Below are 19,403 nucleotides of genomic sequence, written 5' to 3' on the forward strand. Positions count from 1 at the left end.
CAACTTAGATTTCATCTCATATCATTTCAAAAATAGTTTTGCCAATAGTCTCTACTGCCTCAGGTGCTTTGTCTCTTCATCATACCCATCTGACAAAACTCACTCTAAATGACTCTAGACATCTACTGTCTCTAAATCCACACCAAAGTAACTAATCACTGTTAAAAAGTGTCATGCAACAAAGCATTGCTACATTCCGCATCAGCAAACCCAAATGGACTGCCAGAATGGGCCAACAATTACTGATTGTCACAACTATCCTTGCCACCTCCCCTGCTCCTTCTCTCACATTCAATGTATCAGCAGCAATGTATTTACTTCCTCTCTCTCTTAAATCCTCACTTCTCACCTTCTCCACCATCACCACTCTAGGCCAAACTACCATCATGACTCAGCAGCAATTACTTACTGTCTATCTACATTCCCTATTGTTCATCCAACCCATTCTCCACACTGGAACCAAAGTGATCTATTTTAAATGAAGTTAAATTTTTTCTCTCTCTCTTTCTCTCACCACCACCACCATCCCCACTTAAATCTTTTTGTTGGCTTCTCATTACTCTCAAGATTAAGATAATACTCCATTATGTGATTTACAAGAGCTTGTATACTTTGGTCCTTACCCATTTTTTACATGAAATTTGCCCCCCTCATAAAACATTTACATATATGTCTTCTTTCTACTTGAAACATTCTTTCTCCTCTTTGCTTAGTCAACTCCTGTTCATTCATCAGACATCAACTCAATCAATTATGCCACAATTTAAATTTCATATTTCATTTGTGATTCTTTGGTTAAAATCTATCCCATTCCCAAGATTAGAAATAATGATATAATATAAAAGGAAAAAAAATATCTTGAAAGAAGAGTTAGGATGAGGAATATATTCTTAACCAAAACAGAAAACATAGAAGTTATTTTTTAAAGCAGATCTCGTTAACAGATAAAATTCAAGTTAGGATGGCAAAAGACAGCATAAGCAAAGCAAAAGATAGGTAGTTGTTTTGGGAAACAAATATACTACAGAGAACTCATTGAAAAGGTTAAGACCTATAATATAAAAAATGTTCACACAAATTGTAGAAATGGAACAAAAAAACAAAATAAATAAATGGGCAATGATACAATGAGGCAAAACAGAAGAGCAAATTCAATGGCCAAAAACATAGGAAAAGACTAATGCTTGAACCTCCCATTAATCAGGGAAATATAAACGAAGTAGCAATAAGAAACATCTGCACACATTCGCCTGACTAAAATGTTAAAATGTGTTAGTATATATTGTTATGTGGGATGTAGAGAGAGCATACTCTCATGTTATTGAAGAAAATATGAATTATTATCACCTGTATCAAAAGCAATTTAGAAACATCTATTAAAATTAAAAATTTGAAGACCCTTTGACCTCGCAAACTCACTCTTGAGAATGGATTTCATACGAATAAATCATTAAAAATTAAAGGAAATATGTGCAACAATGAAGCTTTTTCACAGTGGGAAAAACAACTGGATGTAAAGTGAATGATAACCATTTAGAAGTGACTGAACAAATTACCTTACATCCACACCATGTAATATTTTGCAGCGATTGAAAGAATGAATTATAGCTACATTATTTGTCTTAGAGAACTTTCCATGAGATACTGTTGAAAGAACATGATACAGAAACTGTTTGAAATATCTCACTTTTGTAAAACAATGATACCAACCTTCTACGTGTATATAAATGTATGCAGAAAACAATTTAAAATATGAAACATGTTTTTAACATGGGTGTTTAGGGTTGGGGATGTGAATGGGGAATGTGGTAAGATCAAACTAAACAGAAAACTAATATACAAAATTACATTAAAAATAAGTAAATAAATACACCTTTATAAAAACAGTTTATGTGACTTGATCACATTCAGACATCTCTGAAAATGTTCATATCATATGTGGGTAAAGTCAAGTAATATCAAACAAGAAAGATGGAATGGGGAGTTGAAAACATGATCTTTATTGTCCTGTCAAATGGTACCTCATCTCTGAGTGCAGAGGCCATACTCTCCATGGTTTAGCTCCCCATTTGGAAGAATAGAGACTATGTTTTAGTCATTTTTCCTCAATGCATCTTAAATAGTCGTTTGTATATAAATCTCTGTTCTTGAATATTTTAATCAGATTCTCTCAGTAATATTTATTGAATGCCAAATCAGCAAGCAAAGCTTTAGGCCCTAAGGAAATAGAAATAAATAAAATAAGTAAAGATACATTAGGATAAAATAAAATAAATACAAGTGAAAATTGAATAAGGAGACAATGGAAAAGTCAGAGGAAAGCAAATGAAACCAAATGTAAGAAAATAAAATTATAAAAAACTATTTTAGGACAGATGACAGATGGGAAAACATGACTGAAGAAGTTGCTAGTAGTAACAGAAGAAACAAAACAAATAGAAGACAAAAAGTATTCTAAAATAAAAGAGAAGAAAACTTTCCTGAAACAAAGACTTAAATCTGCCAATTGAAAGAAAGCTCCGTGCTGTTGGAAACATTAGCACAAGATAATCAATACCAACCTCCAGCCCAGTGAAGTTCCAGAAACATGAGCATGCAAGTAAAAACACTAAATCACTTAGAAGGAGTGGAGGCAAAGAAAGATCACAGTGTCAGAAGAATTTTCCAGAGCAGTATTTATAGCCAGAAGTAGGAATCAATGTCCGCACATTCTAAGGTTGAGATATAATCCAAAAATATAATACACAGCAAATAATGCTGCAATTATAAAACCAGCAGAAAGATAGCCTCAAACACACAAGAACTGCAGGAATATGACCTTCTGTAAAACAAAAACAAACAACCAAACAAGTAATAACAGCCAAACACATTTGCTGAAATATAGTCAAACAAGAAAAAATCAATAGAAGGAATGGAGAAACTATGGCTAAAGGATTGGAGACAAAAATTTAATCGAGTGAAGAATTGATTTGTAGCTATGGGCAAATGAAGTGAAATCAACTGTGATAATTATGGTTGGTTTTGCAACCAAAGACAGGCAGTAGAGAAATTCTTAAAGGAGACTCTCCAGATGTTATAAAAGTTTTGGTGGAACTTTTTATTTGCATCTGCTTTAGGCTAATGCTGGCCTAGGAACAGAGACTCAGTAAATCATATTGGTATCGTAGGATGAATCACAATACTATGTTAAGTTGCTTCCTTATTGGACTTAATTACTACAATATGTTCTTCTCCAAGGTATATTAAGTCTCAGACGTGGAGTCAAACTCATTGGAAGAACTAAATGCTACTTTAGTGAGAATAACACTAATGCACCACTGTGGACTGAGTGAATTAAGCAGTGTGAACATCCAAGCTCTAGAAGTTATTTGTAAGAGTACAGTGATAAAGAAGGAAACAGTGATAACATCTTATCTTCTCCCTTCTTCCTATCTTTTTCCTGAGTTAACACACACTCATGATTGAATGCCTGCTGCCCTCATGGTTGGTAGTGGCCAAAAATAAATATGAGGGTGTTTACTAGTCTTTGAATAGTTGTGCATTCTCAATAATTCCTATTTTGCTGGGTTAAGCCAAGAGGTAGCATCAGAAAATACAAAACAAAAGGGCAGAATATTATTTAGAGATGGTTATCAATTTTTCAGGAGGAATGAAAAGAATATACATGTTGAATATCAAGAAAATATCTTTAAAAAGATGCATAATAAACTGGTAAGAAAAATTGCTTCCAGGAAAGAAGCTTATGGATTAAAGAAAGAGATGAGAAGAGATTCTTTTCAAGATCTATAGCCTTATATTTTCAATAATTTACCATGTACATATATCAACTTTTCAAATAAATTAATAACTTTTAAACAATCTGAACAAGCAACAGACACCCCAACATACTCATTTATGTGAAACTTTTATGAAAAATTGTCACAGACCATAGGAGACTAAGAAGCCATGACAACTAAATGCAGTTTGATGTCCCGGAGTGGATTGTGAAATGGAAAAGAGATACTAGTAGATAACCTAATAAAAACCAAACAAAGTCTGGAATTTAGTTTGGGAAAAAAAAGGAATTAAATGTACTATTTCTCTCTGACTATAAAGTTGATTTACATCTGATTGGAGGAATCACTAATTTTGTTTGAATGAACAGACAGCTTAAAGTAAAAAGATAAAGGTCTGAGAAGAAATGATCTCAAAGAGATTGCAAAAGATAGAGATCTGAGCTCTTCCAGTTTCCGCTGCAATTTGTAGAACTTAAAAATCATCACCCTCATCCTTCCAAGATGAGAAAAAACTGAATAAACTGAAAATCAACTTTTCGTAGACCCGTCAGAGAATCAAGGTTGCAGGGCAAACTGCCACCCTGAAATCTGGAGAGAGAAGTGAATACAGAGAATCATAGTCAAAACAATCTGAACTGCAGCAGAAGCTACTAGAGCTGTAATCTTGTAGGAAAACTTAAATGGTAATTTTGATAAATTTCTGCAGGTTGAGTGTGCATTAGCTTGAGAGTGAGAAATTCCTGTGACCCAGTCCTAGGAGGACCCTCACACTTCCATGGGTTTTTTCTCCAGGAACCCCACGAGATTCTCACAGTAAAGAGCCAAGAAAACACTTCTGTTTCTAGCAAAAGAAGGGGAAATATAACCGTTTATGCCCAGAGCATCCTTCATAACAAAGATCTGCTCTGGGGGTAGATCTGCCCAGTGATGCAGCGGTTAAGTTCCCACATTCCACTTCAGCGGCCTGAGGTTTGCCGGTCCGGATCCTGGGTGTGGACCTACTCACCACTTGTCAAGACATGCTACGGCACGTGTCCCACATATAAAGTAGAGGAAGATGGGCATGGATGTTGGCTCAGGGCCAGTCTTCCTCAGCAAAAAGAGGCGGATTGGTGGCAGATGTTAGCTCAGGGCTAATCTTCCTCAAAACAAAACCAAACAAAAACACAAAGATCTACTCTGCAGGAGAATGACTGCAAGAGCCTTATCTTCCAGGAACAAAAGCAAAGTGTAGCCTCCTCTGGATTTCTTGCCTCACCTAAGAGTTTCCTCTAAGGAACACTTTTGTAAGTCACAGCCCAAGGACTCAGACCCACTAAAAGACTGAGGTGTATTCATAAGATTATACAATGCTAAACAAACCTTTGCAAAACATCAATAATACTCTAATATAATAACAGTGGATTGCAACTAAAAGAGTTGCAGGAAATAGGGAGCTACTTAAGAAAATGTTCTTAGAGAAACCCAAGACAAAGGGGAGGAAACAAAGAACATTAAGGAACCTGATACCACTAGCACCTACAGCTACAGCAAACATTAAAAACAGCTTAATCCCTACCCAGATTACCATAAAATCTCACACTGAAGCCCTATTTGCCTCATATTCTATTAGCTCATATATCACATCCTGCTTTCCAAAAAGAATTACCTTGAACACTCAAAGGAAATACAAAACAAAGTCTGAAAAGAAAAAGTAAACATCACAATTAGACTTAGATATGACACAGATTTTGGAATTAGCAGATAGAGAATTAAAGTAATGATGGTTAATATTTTAAGAGCTTTAATGGAAAAGTAGACAAAATGCAAAAATAGATGAGGAATGTAAGCAGAGAGATGATAACTCCAGGAAAGAATTTTTAAAAATGCTAGAAATCAAGAACACTGTGACAGGAGTTCAGAATGCTTTTGATGGGCTCATCAATAAACTGGACATAGCTCAGGAAAGAATCACTCAACTTTGTAAAAACTTCTGAAACTAAAATGCAAAGAAAAAAGAAAGGGAAAAAAAGAACAGAATGTCCAAGAACTGTGATTACAAAAGGTGTAACATGCATGTAATTGGAATGCCAGAGGAGACTAAAGAGAGAAAGGAGCTAAAGGAATATTTGAATTAATAATGACAGACATCAAACCACAGATTCAGGTAGATCAGAAACCCCCAAGAAGCATAAATACCAAAAAATCCACAAGTAGGCATCTTATATTCAAACTACAGAAAATGAAATACAAAAAGAAAATTTTTTGAAAGAAGCCAGAGGGGGGAAAAAACCAACTTGCCTACAGAGGAACAAAGATAAAAATAAAAGCAAATTCTTCACCAGAAACCATGCAATCAAGAAAGTAATGGAAAGAAATACATACAGTGTTGAAAGAAAAAAAACACTGCTCTAGAATTCCATATCCAGTGAAACTGTCCTTCAAAAGTAAAAAGAAATACTTCCTCAAACAAACAAAAACAGGAAATTTTTCAACCATAGACCTTCCCTGCAAGAAATGTTAGAAGAAGCATTTCAGAAAGAAGAGAAATGCTACATGTCAGAGGCTCAGATCTATAGACTGAAATGAAGAGTGTTGGAGAAGGTATAAGTAAAGGCAAAAAAGTTTTTATTTTTCTCATTCCTAAATAATCTAATAGATAACTGTTTGTTCAATGTGATAATAGTAATAACTTATTGGGTAATTATAGCATATGAAAAAGTGAAATCCATGGCAGCAAAGGTATAAGGGATGGGAGGGAGGAATTAGGAATGCTGTTATTATAAGGTATCTACACTTATAAACATAGAATAGTGTTATTTTAAAGTGGACATAGATTATTTTAAATGTATGTTGCAAATTCTAGGTCAATTTAAAATTTTTAATTATTTTTAATCTAAAAAGAAGTATATTGGATATGCTAAGAGAGAAGAGAAATTGAAATAGTATAAAGTGCTCCCTTAAAACAAGAGGAGGCAAAAATAGAGGAGACAAAAAGTAAAGAACAAGTGAAACGTATAAAACAGTTACAAACATGGTACATATTAATTCAACTATATTAGTAATGTCTTAAATTTGAATGGTTTAAATACACTAATTGAAAGACAGAGACTTTCAGATTGGATTATAAAAACAAGACTCAACTATATATTCTTTGTAAGAAACCCACTTTAAATATAAATACATAGATGCATCAAAAATAAAGGGATGGAGAAAGATATACCATACTAACACTAATCGAAAGAAAGCTGAAGCAGTTATGTTAGTTTTAGACACAGTAGACTTCAGACCAAGGAAAATTATCAGCATAAAGAGGGGCATTACATAATAATATAAGGGTCAATTCTCCAAAAATACATTACAATCCTTAACATTTGTGCACCTGACAAGAGAACAATAAAATACACAAGGCAAAACTGATAGAAGTGGAAAGAGAAATAGACAAATCCACAATTAGAGTTAGAGACTTCAACATCCCTCTTTCAGTATTTGATAGATCCAGTAGGCAGAAAATCAGTCATTATATAGTGAAACTAAAAAGCACCACTAATTAACTGTATTTTTAGACTACTTCACCCAATGATAGCAGAATGCACATTCTTCTGAAGTTCACTTGGAATATTCATCGAGAGACCATATTCATGGTCATGAAACATACTTTAACAAATTTAAAAGAATATAAATTATATATAAGTATGTTACTTTAACAAATTTAAAAGAATATAAATTATATATAAGTATGTTATTACACCACATTGGAATCAAACTAGAAATCAATAACTGATAGTTGGAAAATCCCAAAATATTTGGAAATAACATACTTCTAAATAAAACAGAGTCAAAGAAATCTCAAGAGAATTTTTAAATTATTTCAAACTGAATGAAAATATAGTTTATCAAAATTTGTAAGATGCAGCAAAAAGAGTATTTGGAAGGAAACTGATATCATTAAATTCATATACTAGAAAAATAAAAGGTCCAAAATCAATAAGTGAGCTTCCACCTTGGGAAACTAGAGATGAAAGAGCAACTTAAGAAAAGAGATAATAAAAATTAGGACAGAAATAAATGAAATTGAATTTCTCAACAGAGAAAATAAATGAAGTCAAAAGCTGGCACTTTGAAAGGATCGATAAAATTGATAAATCTGTACCAGGCTAACCAAAAAAAAAAAAAAAATGAAGTAGAAGAAATAAAAAGGAGAGAAAAGGCACAAATTACTAATATCAGACATGAAAGGTTATCACTACTGATCACATACACATTAAGAAGATAATAAAGAAATATTATGAACAACTCTATGCCCATAAATTTGATAACTTAGATGAAATGGAAGGACAATTTCTTGAATGATAAAAACTACAAAAACTCACACGAAAAGAAATAAATAACCTGAATAGGCCTATAACTATCAAAGAAAAGAATTTAATAATGAATAAGTTTTCAAAAAAGAAAGCAACTGAACCATATGATTCACTGGTGAATTCTACATTTAAGGAAGAAATAATGTCAGTACTCTGCAATCTCTTCTAGAAAACAGAAGCAAAAGAAACTTTTCTTGACTCATTCTATGAGGCCAGCATTACCCTAATACCAAATTCATATGAAGACATTACAAGGAAGGAAAACTATAGATCAGTATTTTTTATGAACATTGATGCAAAAATTCTCAAAAAAATACTAGCAAATTGAATCCAATAATGTATAAAAATAGTGAAACATCGTAAGTAGGAGAGATTTCTTTCCAGGCATGCAAGGCTGATTCAACATTTTTAAATCAATTAATGTAATTCATCACATCAAAAGGCTAAAGAATAAGGATCATATTGTCATATTAATTAATACAGAAAAGAATTTACAAAATTAAACACCCATTAATGACAAAACCCTCAGCAAACTTGGAATAGAAGGAGATTGTTCAACTTGATAAAGAAACATCTACAAAATCTTACAGCTAACATCATACTTAACTGGGAGAAACTGGATGCTATGCCCTTGAGATCAAGAACAAGGTATATGTCCTGCCTCACAACTATTATTAAACATCATACTAGTAATCGTAACTAATGCAATAAGATATGAAAAGAAAAGAAAAGATAACTGGATTGGGAAGGAAGAAATAAAACTCTTTGTTCATAGATGACATGATTGCCTATGTAGAAAATCCCAAAAAATCAAGAAAATAATTCTCAGAAGTAATAAGTGAGTGTAGCAAATTCATAGGATACAACGTTAACACAGAAAAGTCATTAGCTTTTCTATATACCAGCAATGAACAATTGGAATTTGAAATTAAAACCAGAGTATCCATTACATTAGCATAAAAAGGAAAACTGAAGTATAAATCTAATTAACTACGTGCAAGATATGTATGTGCCTCTGAAAAAGAAAACTAAATAAATAGAAATTCTGTGTTCACAGATTGAAAGACTCAATATTGTCAAGATGTCAATTCTTCCCAACTTTATCTATAGATTTAATGCAACTCCAGATGAAAAGCTCAGTAAAAGATTTTGTGGATATCAACAAGCTGATCCTAAAGTTCATACAGAAATGAAAAACTCCTGGAATAGACAACACAATATTGAAGAAGAACAATGTGTGAGGACTTGAGCTGCCTGATTTCAAGACTTAATAAAAAGCTACAATAATCAGGAAAGCATGATATTGGGAAAAGAACAGACACATAGACTGGTGGAACAGAATAAAGAGCTCAGAAATAGACCCACACAAATATAGTCAACTGATCCGTGACAAATAGTAAAGGCAATTCAAGGAAGAAAGGATAGTCTTTTCAAAATGTAATGCTGGAACAATGGAACATCCATATGCAAAAATATATATATACAGACATAGACCTTTCACAAAAATTAACTCAAAAGGATCATAAGCCTAAATGTAAAATGCAGAAATATACAATTCTAGAAGATTTCAGGTGAGAAAATCTAGTGACCTTGGGTTTGGCAATGACTTTTTAAATACAAAGTCAAAAGCACATTCCTTAAAAAAAAATTGGTAAATTGGACTTGTAAAAATTAAAAACTTCTGTTCTATGAAAGACATTGTTAAGAGAAAGAAAAGACAGGCCGCAGACTGTGAGAAAATCTTCACAAAACACATCTGATAAAGGACTGGCACCCAAAATACACAAAAACCTTTTAAAACAAATAATAAGGAGGGGCCAGCTTGGTGGCTCCACTTTGGTGTCCTGGGATTTGCAGGTTCAGATCCCAGGTGCTAACCTACGCGCCACTCACCAAGCCATGCTGTGGTGGCATCCCTCACACAAAATAGAGAAAGATTGACTAACATCCATGCCAATCTTCCTCACCAAAAAATAATAATAATAACGAAGCAAAAAACAGACAAAACTCTGAACACACACCTCAACAAAGAATATACACAGTTGTTAATTAAGCATATGAAAAGATGCTCAACATTTTTTGTCATTAGGGAATTGCAAATTAAAACGACAGTGAGGTACCACTACATGCCTATTAAAATGGCTAAAATCTAACAATCTGGCAATACCAAATGCTGGAGAGTATATAGAGCAACAGGAACGTCACTTATTGCTGGAGAAAATGCAAAATGGTACATTTACTTTGGAAGACCTTTTGGCAGTTGCTTACAAAGCTAAATATAGTCTTACCATAAAATTCATCAATCACACTCCTCGATATTTACCAAATTGAGTTGACAGCTTATGTTCACAAAAACAACTTTCACAAAAATGTGTACAGCAGCTTTATTCATAACTGCCAAAAACTGGAAACAACCAGGTTGTCCTTCAATAGGTGAATGTATAAACAAACTGGTAAATCTTTGCAATGGAATATGATTCAGTGTTATAAAGGAATGATCAACCCACAGAAGGACATGGGAAAACCTTAAATACGTACTCCTAAGTGAAAAAAGCCAGTGTGAAAAGGCCACATATTTTATGATTCCAGTTATATAGCATTCTGGAAAAGGCAAACTATAGAGATAGTAAAAAGATAAGTAGTGCCAGGAGTTTGGGGGAGAAGCGAAGGATGAATAGGTGATGTACAGGGCATTTTTAGGGCAATGAGCTATTGTGTATGATACTGTGATGCTGGATATATGACATTATGCATTTGTCAAAAACTATAAGATTTTTATAGTACAAAGAGTAAGCCTTAATGTATAAGAAATAAATCATTTAGATGGTCAGGGAATCCCAAGAAAGAATGTAAACTGTGATAAGAGAATCTAACTGCTACAAATATATAAAACCATATTGCTGAAGGGTGTGGGGGAAGAGGTGCTAACCTAATTAACTTGTGATATGAATGGTGCCTGTAAGACTAAAGGCAAAAGGAACTGAACATAAGTTCCGTACTTTAGTCAGTAAACTTGTTGCCCACATGGATATGAGTCAATAATTCTGGTACTGCTGTACGTATATACTAAAATTGAACAATTAAGTGAATACATGGTAGATGATGGCAGCCATGCTTCTCACTGTTGCAGTGGAGATTTACAGATGAGCAAGGGGAGAAGACTAGAATGATCCATTTGGTAATGGATTAGAAGTGGAGACATCAGTAAGGGCTCATGTTTAACCTTCTATAGATACAGATGGTTACATATAGAAGTACTTATATACGTGTGTATATGCATGGGTTGATATATACATGTATATTTCTTTGCTCTGTTACCTGAGAGGGCCCAACAGAAGCAACATCCAGGTAGGGAAAGGCACACCTAGAACCCCACCATGGTTTCTAATACCATTCTCAAGTAAAAGGATTCAGGGGTCTTTGAAGAAGTGACTGATTCTAAGAGTGTGCAGGGAACACGCAAAATGGGCCTGGAGCATCTTGCAAAGACAGAAATTAAAAACAAAAACACATTTATGGAAGTATGCCAAATAGAACAGGAACCAACTGAAAGAGATCCCAATGGCCTAAACTAGAACAATTTGAACAACAAACTAATAAAAGTAGTATTGGCTCAAAATCTAAAGTATAAAATAAAAATCCATGAGCCTATACTGATACAAATAAGTGATTGAATAAATTAGTAAATGGATGAGTAGAGACAAATCTCTCATGACAGAAATTCCAAATAAATTATGTAGATACTCCATCCTAATAAAGAGGGAGTATGACTTCCCTCTCCTCAAAAATGTGCTGTGCATAGTGACGTCCTTCCAAAGAAAATTTCAGAGTACATTACTGGAGCAACTTTACAGCAGAGAAACCTGACAAACTCTACTTAATCCGGGTAATCAAAGTCAACATCAACAGCCAGAAATCATGTTGATAGTGTGTACTCTTCACATGATGTGGTGAAAATGGCACTTTATCTCTGTGATCTTCCTCCTAAAAGCCCATTATCCCAATCACGTCGTGAGAAAAACATCAGAAAAATTTCAACGAAAGAACATTCTACAATATATCTGACCAATACTCCTTAAAATCGTCAAGGTCATAAAAAACCAGGAAACAAAGAATGTCTGAGAAACTCTCACAGCCGAAAGAGCCTAAGGATACACGGCAGCAAAATGTAATATGGTATCCTGGATGGGATCTTGGAGGAGAAAAAGGACATCATGTAAAAACTAAGGAAATCTGAATAGTATGGATTTTAGTTAACAGTCAATCAATATTTGTTCATAATTACAACAAACATACTATACTAATCATACTAGTATAAGATATTTAATAATTGGAGAAACTTTGGAGGGAGTATAATATGGGAACTTTCTACCATCTGCTCAATTTTTCTGTGATATAGAACTTTTATAAAAATAAAGCCTATTAATAAAACTAAAAGATACACATCTCAAAACAAGTGATCAGTGGATGGGAAAATAATCAGTGTCATTGTAGAATTCTATTGAAAACTAACGACTCTTGGGTTCAAACAGCTGTTATTTGGCAGAGCCAGAGAATGGGGGTTCTGGATAGCCACTTAGTCATCGTAATGTATAACCTATATATGAAGTACGCATTTGTACTTTTATTAGTTTCTAAATTTGATAAAAATTCAACGAATTAAAAAATATCAAGAAGTTACCATAGTTGCCACCACTGGGTACAGTCTCTATTACTCACAGCCAAATTCTACTGATTCCAAGCACTGGACACCGTCTTGGAATGTCCACCACTTTTGCACCTGGAAATTGGATATATCTTCCACCAGTCTTGCCAGAATGACCTCTGCAGACCTTGCCTCTTTGGGTCACCAGCTTCTGAATAAAGTGCTTCTAATTGGTGGAAGCTAGGTCACATGACTATGCTCTAGGTGTAGGAGAGGCTGAGAAATTTTTTCTGGCTTCCATAGAGAGAAGCTTGGATTCTACTAATGGGGAATTTTCTAAGCACTTAAAGGTGACGGAAGGATATAAAAAGTATTCATTACAATGGCTACTATAAGGGAAACTTCCCATTGAACAAGAATAATAACCACCAGACATCTTGAATTTACAATCTAAACTACACTTTCATATTGATGTTTTAAAGCTTAGAACTGGCCATTCAAGATGCTATTTTTCTAGTACATACAGCAATGAAATGCACATCATCTTCTACCAAAGAGGCAGCCATAATATTTTGTTTTCTCTGTAATGTGAATTGTCGTGAGATGAGTCATTATAACATGATAAATAGATAATCGTATTTTTGCCTCATCAACACTAAGAGTGTTTAACCCTCTGATTGGAAAGTATTTCTTAGTACAAGAGATCCATTTCCTCTATCCTAGGCACCTGCACCACTGTAACCTAACAACCCACTATAACAAAAACCTAACTGGAAGAAAAGCATCGAAGTTAGAAAATTAAGATGGAAATTATATTGTGTATTATTCTGAAGAGTATATGAATAATAATGAGAACAAAGCTGCCATAGGTAAAAATGAGTGCTCCTCTCATCTCCTTCTCCCTCTCTCTCTCTTTCACACACACATACACACACTCGACCCTTTTAAGGATCTGAAATATTTTTTAACTGTATTTTAGTTTTTTATTTTTTTAATTGCAGTAACATTAGATTATAACATTATATAGCTTTCAGATGTACATCATAATATATTTTGAATTCTGTGTAGATTACATCATGTTCACCACCCAACAACTAATTATAGTCCATCCCCTCACATGTGAGGCTAATCACCCCTTTTGCCCTCCCCCAACCTCCCTTATGGTAACCACCAATCCAATCTCCGTTGCTATGTGTTTGTTTGTCATTGTTTTTATCTTCTATTTATGAATGAGATCATACAGTATTTGACTTTCTCCCTCTGACTAATTTCACTGAGCATAATACCCTCAAGGACCATCCGTGTTGTCATATATGGCCGGATTTCATCATTTCTTATGGCTGAGTAATATTCAGTTGTGTATAAATACCACATCTTCTTTACTCATACAGCTCAACAAAAAAACCAACAACCCAATTAAAAAATGGGAAAACGATCTGAACAGAGATTTCTCCAAAGAAGAAATACGGATGGCCAACAGGCATATGAAAAGATGCTCAACATCATTAGCTATCAGGGAAATGCAAACCAAAACTACCCCTCACTCTGGTCAGAATGGCTATAATTAACAAGGCAGGAAACAACAAATGTTGGAGAGGATGTGGAGAGAAGGGAACCCTTGTACACTGCTGGTGGGAGTGCAAACTGGTGCAGCCACTATGGAAAGCAGTATGGAGTATCCTCAGAAAATTAAGAATAGATCTACCATAGAATCCAGCTATCCCAGTGCTGGGTATTCATCCAAAGAACTTGAAAACACAAAAGCATAAAGATACATGCACCCCTATGTTCATTGCAGCATTATACACAATAGCCAAGACTTGGAAGCAACCTAGGTGCCATCAAGGGATGAATGGATAAAGAAGATGTGGATCTGAAATATTTTGAAAAGTATTTTATCATATTATATCTTCTTGCAGTCTAGTTGGCTGTCCAGCTCCTTGAAGTCACACCTGAGTCCTAAAGAGAAAGGGCTCACCATATTCCCTTGGGCCCTTCCAGAAAGAAAAAGTTATCATATCTATATAGGTTTCCTCCATTACTTCAATTTCAACCAAGGCTGGGAACCCTGTCTGGCCTTTGCCTAAATTATTCCCATAGAAGCCAAAGAAGGATGTTCGAAAACCAGTTAAGTCCATCTCATCTCTGCTTCTGTAGGACTTCCATACTTAAACATCCCTGTGTTTGTTTTCTTGTTAGTAAAATTAGAAAGTAATCTTTCCTCATAGGATTATTGTGTGAATCTAATGAGATAAGGCATGTAAAGGGCACAGTCCAGAATCTGGTAGTTCACTTCCTGCTTCTCTTACTTGGAGACCGACTCACAACGTCTGCAATCCTTAGTCTAGTGGTGTGAATAAACTTTTCTTGTTTTTTGTTGTTATTTGTTTCCATCTTGCTCTCCTCTCCCTCCTTGAATCTCTCTTTCCTTGATTAAAATTAAGTTTCTGTTTCTATTTAAGTTACGGTTTCTCTGTGCTTAATCAGTAAATAATATCTATTGAAAACTCACTGAGTATAGTGCTTAAGGATGATTTTTAAGTACCATGAAGAGCTAAAGAACCTTTTTGGTATTGTCCTTTTCCCTTTAGTAAATTCACTATCCCACAGACTAATAATTTTTCAAATGTATGCAAATTGAGGTCAATTTCTTTACAATATGGCCATAGTAGAACAGCCAATTAGTATAGCCAGCACCAAGAGTCCAAGGGGTCACTCTTTGTGTTTTAAGTTAATGTTTATTGTGAAATATATGCCAAGCACTTTACTAAGAGGTTTAGGAAGTTATATTAACATATACTAATCCTCACAACAATCTAAGTATTTGTTATTATCATCAACATCAGCATCATTTTCTCAATCATGAAGTTGAAATTTTGAATGTAATGCAACCTGCCCAAGAACCCACAATTAATAATTAGTAGAACTGGCATTCAAACTTACGTTTATCTGACACCAAAGCCCATCACACTCTATAGCCTCGATGATGAAGTCACAAAAGCTAAGTCCTGTCTGTTCTTTCCTTGAAACTTTTCTCAAGAATGTAGAACAGCAGCCTGAGAATTCCAGAATCAATCTAAAATGTAATGTCTCCCATCTTCCCGAGTGGCTGCTTTCACAACATATAGCTAATGGTGCCCATTACAGCAGCAGAGACAAAGACAGCCAGCAGTAAATCTTTCTCTTTTTTACAGTTGGCTCTGGTTTAGGAAGATTTACTTTTATAACAGCTATGGAGACTTCCACCTTATCAACCTCTACTCATTTAATACCTTTCTCCCAAATCTTTTTTACAGTCTTTCACAGTAATGACAGGTCCTAAGGGTCAGAACTAGAAGTACTTTCTTTGTGAGTCTCAAAGAGTTTGATTTTGATAAATTACTTTTATTGTCTTAGCTCAGTTTTGGAATATCCTTGATTTTACTTTGAAAAGTTTTCACAGTGTGGATTCTGGTATGTGAAATTAAAGTGATTTTTAATGGGGGTTTTTTTTTGGCTATAAGTCTCTGATTCTTTTGTTGTTTTTTGTTTGTTTGTTTATATTAATGCAAATTCCTTTGCTTATAGAATCTAAATTCACAGGTAATATGTTATCCAAACGTCTTGATCTAGTGAAAGACTAATTCTGATTCCAGAACTTGAGCTGGATCAGATTCTTTCCCTTAGAAATGTGTCATTCCATTGAGACATATAAGTCTATTAAAAAACACCTTGCAGGGGAAAAAGAAGAGGCTCCCCAAAGAGGAGAGAGGATTTAAGGGTTTCAATTTCTCACCCCTCCAGGTGGAGCTTGGGCAGTATAGAAGAGGGATGAAAAGGTGGAAACCAAGCAGAAGAGAGGCCGCACTTTTTATTGCATTTTGAAGTATGCTTTATGGATTTGGGACATGCTTTGTTGGTCTAGTGTCCTGGAAAGATAATTGAATCATCCTTCTCAATGGACCAGGTGGGTACAGGCCTTATTTTTATTGGGAGTGGTGAGCACAGAAGGGACAAGGGAGCCCATTTATGTTCATAGTAAGCAAGGGTTTAGCCCACCAATCATGACTAGACATTCAGGAGCTACAGTAAAAGTAAACCACAAAGCCTTTCTTAGTACGTAGCTTGAAATCCATCACCCACATACATTTTACCCCACAGCACCAGTAATAAATGCAAATCGCTTCATGTCTACGGCCTATAGTCTTTCCATGCCTTCTAGTACTTTAAGTACTACTTTAGTACTTTAAGAATTTTAAATATTTTAGTACTAAAGAACAAATTTCTCATTACAAAGTACTATTTTCTCAGGAGAGAATAGTCCAAAGGAAGAAGATTATCCCAAGGATATCTTAGCAAGACTTCAAGCATTAAAAACATGTGGATGACTGTTTGCTAGTATTTATTTATTTTCTACTCTTTCTAAATTAAAAAGATAAAAACTTCCTTTCATTATTAATTTTTTATTAATAATATGGGAGAAGAAGTTGGAACAATGCAAGAGAAAGTACAGGGGGATTCTAAACAATGCCTAATGATGGGCATTATGCATTATGATTTTATTATAACCAGGATACAATAACATTGTAACCTCAAATTTTTTAAGTATTGAAAACAATAAATGTAGATAAAAATGTAATAAATACAATATTTAAACAATACTATTCCCTCAGCTCCATTTAATGAAATACTCAATTTAGGAATAAGCTGTGTTTGCTAAATACAAGTTTAAAATGCATTGGCTTTTTTAATTTAAATGATTATGTTACTCTTTTTTTCAAAGTTCCCAATTATAAAAGTTAATATGAATGCTTAACTACTTAGCTTGACACTTAAATTAGTGAATTAGCCAATATTTATAAATCACTTTGAAGACCTAATTTGTTTAGTGCTTCAGTTTATAATTGTAAATTTGAGCCTGGTGGTCAGTGTCCAGGGGAAATCTCTCACTCTCTTAATTCTAGGAATTATGGGACAGAAAGAAAACTAAAAGACATCGTGTTTTAGGCAAAAATTATGTGGGAGATGACATTTACCATCAGCAGTCTTTCTCAAACGATACTCCTGGTGCCCAGATTTTACTTGGAATCAAACCACACACGTGTACCTCTGAAGGTACTATCCATTTTATCAAATACCCTTCTATACGACATCTGTGCCATTCACACACTGGTCCCATTGCCTAGGATTCTCCTTACATCATCCACTTTCTTTGCTAAGCAAACTCTGGTACATCTATTGCAATATCATCCACATTTTACCTTTTCTATGTGTCCTTCCCGGCTTTCTTGGCAGAATTAGCATCCCCTTCTCTACACTACTTTAATGCTTTCTACATAACTGTTGTAAGATACTTTAATAATACTTATCAATTCAGTCTACCTTATTATAACACCTGTTGTATTATAACCTGCGTTTGGATGCTTTGAGGGCAAAGTCTGTGACTAAAAATAAAATAGTTTTCTATGAACCAAGACACGCTAAGCACTTTACAGTTCTCTCATTTAATCCTCACAACAAACACATGATGTTAGTGATGATAGGAAATTGCAGTTTACAGAGGAAGTGGTTTAAATGAGGTTCAGTAAATTGTCTAAGTTTATGCAGTATGAAACAGGGCTGCTCAGATATATCTGATTGCAGAGCCTGTATCCTTTACCCAATGGTGCCCTAGAAAACATTTAACAACTGGCTCCTGCCACCTCTGAGAAGGAAAAAACGAAAAAGAAGAAAAGAAATTCTCTTCTGTAACACTCGCTCATTTTTACCATGCTCATACTTCCACTACTACCAATTTCAAGATACCAATGTCATTGCACATGGCTGTCAGAAGAGATGCTCACAGTGGGCTGTCGTGAGCCAGTACGAGCTGGCCCCCGCACACCACCACCTTGACCTCCATGGTCTTTGCTTCTTATTTGTGCTTGTGCTCTGCCTCCTTCTCAAGACTTGTACTGTGCTTCGAATCAAACAGGTGCTCAAAAAAATCCTTGTGAAGAAATGTATAAATCCATTTATATTTATAAATTAACTAGAATGTGGTTAACATACACACATCTCAGTAAAATAATTTCCTGACTTTTGACATTTTTAATCTCTGAAAAGGGGTTGCTGATTGTTAATCATGCAGTGGTCTTAAAAAAATAGGCTTTTAAAATAAAATATAACAATACATATTCTAAGCAGTGATTATTTTTAAAAATTGAAGGCTTTTTCCTTTAGGTTTGGTGCAGTCTGGCAAAATTAAGTGGAGACTTTCACAATTAATCAGATAATTAAATAAATGCTGACTAAAAATATCCCATATACTATTTTAAACTTCTCTATCCTCTCTCATCTTTCTTCATATTATGAAAATTTTGCCAATATATCCCAACACAGCAAAATTCATCAAACCTTCATGCTACTTTCATCATCACAATTTAAATTTAGGTATAATTCCATATACCTAAATCATTTAAGTAAATACAAATGTCTTTAAAGAGAGAGTGGGTCATACAGACCAAGCCCCTACTCTTAGGAACTAACAAATTCTTGACATCAATGTAATTTCTGTATTTATAAGGAAAAGCATCTGAAAATAACATGAAATTCTATTTAAACTTGTGAAGCTTTTTAAAAATATTTTTCTATTCAGGGATTTCAGCATTTAGTTTATCC

At 34.4% G+C, this 19,403-nt stretch overlaps 1 long non-coding RNA gene across 1 annotated transcript in view; it reads left to right on the forward strand.

Moving 5' to 3' along the window:
- The first annotated feature begins 15,809 nt into the window (after positions 1-15,809).
- Positions 15,810-19,403, forward strand: part of LOC138925125 (uncharacterized) — a 31,085-nt gene continuing 27,491 nt past the window's right edge. Inside the window, exons 1-2 of the long non-coding RNA XR_011440914.1 lie at positions 15,810-16,217; positions 16,548-16,710. This is a non-coding gene — a long non-coding RNA (uncharacterized lncRNA). The remainder of the gene's footprint in view (positions 16,218-16,547; positions 16,711-19,403) is intronic.

The sequence above is a fragment of the Equus caballus genome, chromosome 1 (genome assembly GCF_041296265.1).
Source record: "Equus caballus isolate H_3958 breed thoroughbred chromosome 1, TB-T2T, whole genome shotgun sequence".
In the NCBI taxonomy this organism is placed as follows: domain Eukaryota; kingdom Metazoa; phylum Chordata; class Mammalia; order Perissodactyla; family Equidae; genus Equus; species Equus caballus.